Here is a 7,341-nt window from a genome sequence, read left to right as displayed (position 1 = left end):
CCATAGTGTCCCCCAAGCCAGGAGTGATTTTTGAGCGTAAAGCCAGGACTAACTCCTGAGCGTCACCGGGTGTGACCCCCAAATCCAGCTAGATTCACGCGTCCTAGTGGCTCTTGCAGGGGCCTCGCTCTCTGGGAACCCGCAGGCCTTTCAATGCACTGATACCTGGAGCATGTCAAATGTGCATCATGTGTCATGTTAGACATTTATTTGCCAGGGGCTGAAGCAAAGGTTTTGTTTTGCATTGGCGGTTCCCTCCATTTTCAATCACTCCCATTCTATCCCTTTGCAGACTCCCAGGAGTAGCGTGGAGTGTGGCTGATGAAAGGAAAAAACTAACCAGAGGGGCAGGAGTGGTAGCACGATTGTCTTGCATGCGGCTGACTTGAATTCGATGCCCCAGCAGCACCAGGAATGACCCCCTGAGAGTAAAGTCAGGAGTAACCCCTGACCTTCACTGAGTGTGAGCCCCCCAAATCTAACCAGAAATAAATGAGATACTATTCTTGTAAAGAAAAAGAAAATCAGGGGCCGGAAAGATTATATACACACACACACACACACACACACACACACACACACACACACACACACACACACACACATATACACATATATCAAGAAGGGCACTTGCCTTGCACATGACTGACTCAGATTCAATCCCGGGCACTGCAGATAGACCAAGCGCCGCCAGGAGATCCCTGAGGGAAGAGTCAGGAGTAACTCCTGAGCATTGCTGAATGGCACCCCCCCAATAAAATAAAAATTAATAAGAATCAACTGACTCGGGGCCGGGCGGTGGCGCTGGAGGTAAGGTGCCTGCCTTACCTGCGCTAGCCTTGGATGGACCACGGTTCGATCCCCCCGCGCCCCATATGGTCCCCCAAGCCAGGAGCGACTTCTGAGCGCATAGCCAGGAGTAACCTCTGAGCGTCACCGGGTGTGGCCCAAAAACCAAAAAAAAAAAAAAAAAAAAAAGAATCAACTGACTCTTACTTTGGGAGTCTTTTTTGGGGGGCCACACCCGTTGACGCTCGCTCAGGGATTACTCCTGGCTATGCGCTCAGAAATCGCTCCTGGCTTGGGGAACCATATATGGGACACCAGGATATCGAACCGAAGTCCGTTCTAGGCTAGCGCAGGCAAGGCAGACGCCTTATCCCTTGCGCCACCGCTCCAGCCCTTACTTTGAGAGTCTTAATTCCTTTTCTCATTTTTGTGATGGGTGTAGGAGAGAATTTTGTATGACACTAGGCGGTATTCAGGGCTTACTTCTGGCTCTGTGATCAGGATCACTACTGGAAGTGCTTTAGGGACTGTTTATGGAGCTGGGGATCATATTTGGGTCGACTGTGTGCAAAGCAAGCTTCCTATCTATGGTACTATCAATCTGGCCTTATATTTTTATTTTATTCTTTTATTTTAGTTTTTGGTCCACACCGGTGACACTCAGGGGTTACTCCTGACTCTGTGCTCAGAAATCACTCCTGGCTCAGGGGACCATATGGAACTCCGGGAATCAAACCCACGTCAATCCTGGGTCAGCCGCGTGTAAGGCAAACACCCTACTGCTGTGCCATTGCTCTGGCCCCTCACTCTTTTACATAGGGACTGGGACCCTGGGTTTAACTCCTAATAGTACTAGACTCCAGATGTTCTCTAGGCCCTGTGGGGCAGGTTTAGTGCTGGGCATTGTGGGCCATTAGAGGCATTAAGGACTGAATTCAGGGTCTCAAACCTGCCAAACATGTGCCCTACTAACTGGAGTTAGATCCCTAGGCCGTGCAGTCTCATTATTTTAAATTTCTGGGCCACAACTGACAGTTTTCCGGGCTTACACCTGGCTCTCTGCCCAGGAATAACTCTTGGCAGTGCTCCTTGGTACATTTGGGATGCCAGGGCTTGAATCCAGGTTAGATGCATACAAGTAAGGCAAGCACCCTGCCCACTGTACTATCACTCCAGTTCAAGACATGCATTTAAAAATCACTGTACTGGCACAGGAGTGATTGATTATACAGCGATAGGATGTTCGCCTTCCATGCTTCCAAGCTGAGATGAACCCGGTTTGATTCCCGGCATCCCATATGGACCCCTGAGCCTGCCAGGAGCGATTTCTGAACGCAGATCCAGGAGTAACCAAGAACACCACCAGCTTTGGTCAAAAAAATAAAATAAAATAAATAAAAACCACTGTACTATTTCTCTAGCCCTGTGCAACCTCACTTTTAAGCAGGTCAAGCAGGAAGGTACCTGCTCCCATTCCAAGCCCATAACACCATGCAGAATCGGTGTCTGCTTTGGCATCTGCCCAGTGTGCCATCAAGTCCTCATATGGGTTCCATGTTTCTTGGAATTTCCACTTCTAAGTATTAAATCGAGGAGGGAAAAAAAAAATGGGCGGGAGCAATAGCTCAACGGAAGTGTATTTGCCTTGCACTCAGCCAACCCAGGACAGACCCCATATGGTTCCTGAGCCTGCCAGGAGCAATTTCTGAGCGCAGAGCCATAAGTAATGCCCAAACATCATGAGGCATGCTCACTCCAAATAGTAAGTAAATAAAATAAAAAAATAAATAAAAGAAAGTTTAAGATGTTAGGCCAGGAAGATAAGATAGATAGTCCAAAGGACTGGAGCACAGGCTTTCCATGCTAGAGGCTTGGATGCTATTGAGCATGGTACCCTAAGCACCACTGAAAGCGACCTTCCAAACCCAAGTTAAGAGCATTTTCTAGCATTGCTAGGAGTGTGCTGCCTTTCCCAAGAGTTTCAGGGCCAAAAAGATGACAAGTGGGCTTAAGTGCATGTTTTGCAAGTATGGGATCCAAGTTCAATCTCTGGCACTGCATGGTTCCTAGAGCAGTCTTTGAACATCAAGCCATAAGCAGTCCCTGAATGCTAATCAGGTGTGTTCCCCAAATCCCACTAGAATAGAAAATAAAAGGCAGGGGGGATGGCTTAGAGGCAAGTAGGAGACTCAAGTTGAACATTGGTGCTATCTGTGTGTGGCAGCCACAGACAGCAGGGCCATAGGAATCCTTGCTGGCATCATGACAAAGTGTGACAGCAACTGTCCTCCGCAACTGATGTGAGAGCACAGAGTGCAGAGTGTGGCTTTTGGTGAGCACCACAGCACCCTCTAGTGATCCTAACCAAAATGTGCAGGAACACAGGCCAAAAGATGTAAACCTCTGAGTTTTATCTCACCTTTATTTTTATTTTGGTGTTCGGGGCCACAACCAACAGCTCTCAGGGGCTACTCCTGGCTCTTTCCTTAGAAATAGCTCTTGGTAGGCTCAGGCGTCCATATGGGATGCCGGGGATTGAACCCGGGACTGTCCCAGGTTGGCCACATTCATGATAAACGCCCTACCATTGTGCTATCACTATGGCTCCTTGTCTTACCTTTAGAGGAAGGGAAGACCTCTGGACAGGGTCCCACTCTAGTTTTCCTAAACTCAATGAGAACAACCAAAGCCAATAGGAGAGAAGCTTTATTCACCCTCCTTGCACTGCACAGCATGTCGGGGCATCAAATTCAAGACTCCAATCATATTTATCTTTCTTTTTTGGGGGGGTCACACCCGGCAGCTCTCAGGGGCCACTTCTGGCCCTATGCTCAGAAATTACTCTTGGCAGGCTCGGAGGACCATATGGGATGCCGGGATTTGAACCGTCCTTCTGCATGCAAGGCAAACACCCTACTTCCATGCTATAATAATTATATCTTAAAACTACATTCCAGGGGCCGGCAAGGTGGTGCTAGAGGTAAAGTCTGCCTTGCAAGCGCTAACCAAGGACCGCGATTTGATCCCCCGGCGTCCCATATGGTCCCACCAAGCCAGGGGCGATTTCTGAGCCCTTAGCCAGGAGTAACCCCTGAGCATCAAACGGGTATGACTCAAAAACAAAAACAAAAACCGCCGGATAGATAGCATGGAGGTGGGGCGTTTGCTTTTCATGCAGAAAGTCGTTAGTTCGAATCCCAGCATCCCATATGGTCTCCCGAGCCTGCCCCCGAGCGATTTCTGAGCATGGAGCCAGGAGTAACCCCTGAGCACTGCCGAGTGTGATCCAAAAACAAAACAAAACAAAACCCCAAAACTACATTCCAGTGTGTCAATTAAGGACACACAAGATTAATTGCAAGCTGTAGCAAAACAAGGCATGACCCCATTCTGTCCAGATGTGACGGGAACCAGATTTGGAGACACTGTCCAGGGTCTGTCTGAGTGCACTTTTCCACAACTTATCAGGGATCCAGTCCATGTGTGCTGGTGAAGTCCAGGGGCTAACAGGGATTCAATAAACATAACTGGGTGCCCAGAAATCTCAGGGGCAAGCTGGTAGCCCTCACTTGACTCAGCAGTATGTGGCTGCATTTTACCAATTCCCTATTTTGGGGGGAGGGATTACACCCAGAGGCGCTCAGGGGTTACTCTTGGCACTGCACTCAGAAGTCACTCCTGGAAGGCTTGGGAGACCATAAGGGATGCCGGGAATCAAACTAGAGTCTGTCCAGGGTTGGCTCTGTGCAAAATAAATGCCCTACCGCTGTGCTATTGCTCCAGCCCACCAATTCCTTAGGGTATCTAACAAGTGGAACTAACTCAACTAGCTCACAAGGAGAGGATCAGAAAGTCACAATTTTCTTCCATCTGTACCAGGAACTAGAGTGGAGCCCTGAAGCTCTCCATCAGCTGGCAAATGGGATGCTAGGGATCAAGCCCAAGTCAGCTGCACGCAAGGCAAATAAATGTCCTGCCTGCTGTGCTATATTGCTCCAGCCCCCTAGCCATCAGCTGTACTGATTTTTGGGCCCCTTAAACTCTTCTATGCCTCATATGAGAGGAGACTCTGATTATCTGGCCAGGAGATGGTAAAAAAAAACATCCTTTTGTTTTGTTTTTGTTCACACCCGGTGGCACACAGGGGTTACTTCTGGCTCTGTGTTCAGAAGTCGCTCCTAGCTGGCTCAGGGGACCATATGGGATGCCGGGATTCGAACCACCATCTGTCCTGGGTTGGCCACGTATAAGTCAAACACCCTACGCTGTACTATCTCTGGCCCCAGAAGCCATCCTTGATGTTGGTTAGGAATTCTCTGGAAACATTTGTTTTGTTTTGGGGCCACCCTCTGCCATGCTCAGTAATCCCTCCTTGCAGTCTTGGCAGGGGATCAAACCATGGTTGGCTATGCACAGGCAAATATCTGAACCCTTATACTTTCTCTCCACCCCAGATACATTTTATTGGCATTATAATGAATATATTATCGTTGGGATTTGGGCCATGATGCTTTGATGCTCAGTGCTTACTATGGAGAAACCGTATGTGGGGCAGTGCTGCAGATCAAACCACTGCTGGCCACATGCATTTCTCCCCCATGCATTTTAGTTTTTTGGATCACACCCAGCAGCACTCAGGGGTTATTCCTGGCTCTATGCTCAGAAATTGCTCCTGGCAGGCTCGAGGGATCATATGGGATGCTGGGATTTGAACCACCGTCCTTCTGCATGCAAGGCCCCACCCCCATGTATTTTATTAGATATTTTTTGATCCCCGACCTCCCTGGTTAGCCATGTGCAAGGCCACAAGCACTCTCCCAGCTATATATAACCTAGTGTCATGATGGCTTCCTGGTACTGCACTGTAGATTGAACTGTCACGCATGAGGAACCCCAAAGCAGCTCTCAAGAACAGAGGGTTCTTGGTGCTTGTGGAATAGGGGTGTGAACTCAAGCCACAGACTTGGAAGGCAGGTATCTGGCTGGGACTCAAGAGACGTAGCTTTCTTTTTAATTTTTGGCTTTTGGGCCACACCTGGCAATGTTCAGGGCTTACTCCTAGCTGTGTGCTTAAGACTCCCTCTTGGCAGGGCTTGTGGGACCCATATAAGGTGCTAGGGATCAAACTAGTAATGGTCACATACTATGCAAGCACTTTAACCCCTATCAGGCCTGATACAGTTTTTATAGCTATCTAGTACATGAGAATATATAATTTCGGGGCCGGGAAGGTGGCGCTAGAGGTAAGGTGTCTGCCTTACAAGCGCTAGCCAAGGAACGGACCGCGGTTCGATCCCCCGGCGTCCCATATGGTCCCCCCAAACCAGGGGCGATTTCTGAGCACATAGCCAGGAGTAACCCCTGAGCATCAAACGGGTGTGGCCCAAAAACAAAAAAATAAAATAAAAAAAAAAAAAGAGAATATATAATTTCTTCAAAGTCATGAAGGTGAAGAAAAGATAAGGGGAATTTTAATTAAAATTTACTTTGAAAAAAAGAAGAAAAAAAAAGGGGCCGGAGAGATAGCATGGAGGTAAGGCATTTGCCTTTCTTTTTGTTTTTGGGCCACACCCGGCATTGCTCAGGGGTTACTCCTGGCTGTCTGCTCAGAAATAGCTCCTGGCAGGCACGGGGGACCATATGGGACACTGGGATTTGAACCAACCACCTTTGGTCCTGGATTGGCTGCTTGCAAGGCAAACGCCGCTGTCCCGGTGTCCCATATGGTCCCCCGTGCTTGCCAGGAACAATTTCTGAGCATGGAGCCAGAAATAACCCCTGAACACTGCCGGTTGTGACCCAAACAAAAAAAAAATTTTTTTTTGAGGGGCTGGAGCAGTGGCGCTAAAGGTAAGGTGTCTGCTTTGCAAATGCTAGCCTAAGCCAAAGAGCGGTTTGATCCCCGGTGTCCGATATGGTCCCCCAAGCCAGGAGCAATTTCTGAGTGCATAGCCAGGAGTAACCCCTCAGCGTCAACGGGTGTGGCTCAAAAAATTTGGGGAGGGGAGTGGAGAGACAGCATAGCAGTAGGGCATTTGCCTTGCATGCAGCAGCCCAGGACGAACCTGGTTTCGAATCCTGGCATCCCATATGGTCCCCTGAGCCTGCCAGGATCGATTTCTGAACTTAGAGCCAAGAGTAACCACTGAGTGCTGCTGGGTGTGGCCCAAACCCCCCCACCCCAAAAATTTTTTTTGGGGGGGTTCAGGGTTTATTCCTGGCTCTGCACTCAGGAATCACTCCTCGTGGTCTCCAGGAGACTATATAGAGTGCTGGGTATCAAACCCAGGTCAGCTGCATATAAGGCAAGCACTCTACCAGATGAACGGTCTATCTCTCCAGACCCCCAATTTTTTGAGGGAGCCACTCTGGCAGTACTCAGAGTTTACTCCTAGCTCTGTTCTCTGGCATCACTCCTGGCAGGCTCAAGGGAATCACATGGAGTGCCAGTAAATCAAACCCAGGTGAATCATATGCAAGACAAACATCTTTTCCACTGTCCTATCTTATCTGGCTCCAGCCTCTTTTTATGTTGTTGGTTTTTGTATTTTG

This window comes from Suncus etruscus, chromosome 14 (assembly GCF_024139225.1).
Source record: "Suncus etruscus isolate mSunEtr1 chromosome 14, mSunEtr1.pri.cur, whole genome shotgun sequence".
NCBI classification, from domain to species: domain Eukaryota; kingdom Metazoa; phylum Chordata; class Mammalia; order Eulipotyphla; family Soricidae; genus Suncus; species Suncus etruscus.
This window is presented reverse-complemented; position numbering follows the sequence as displayed.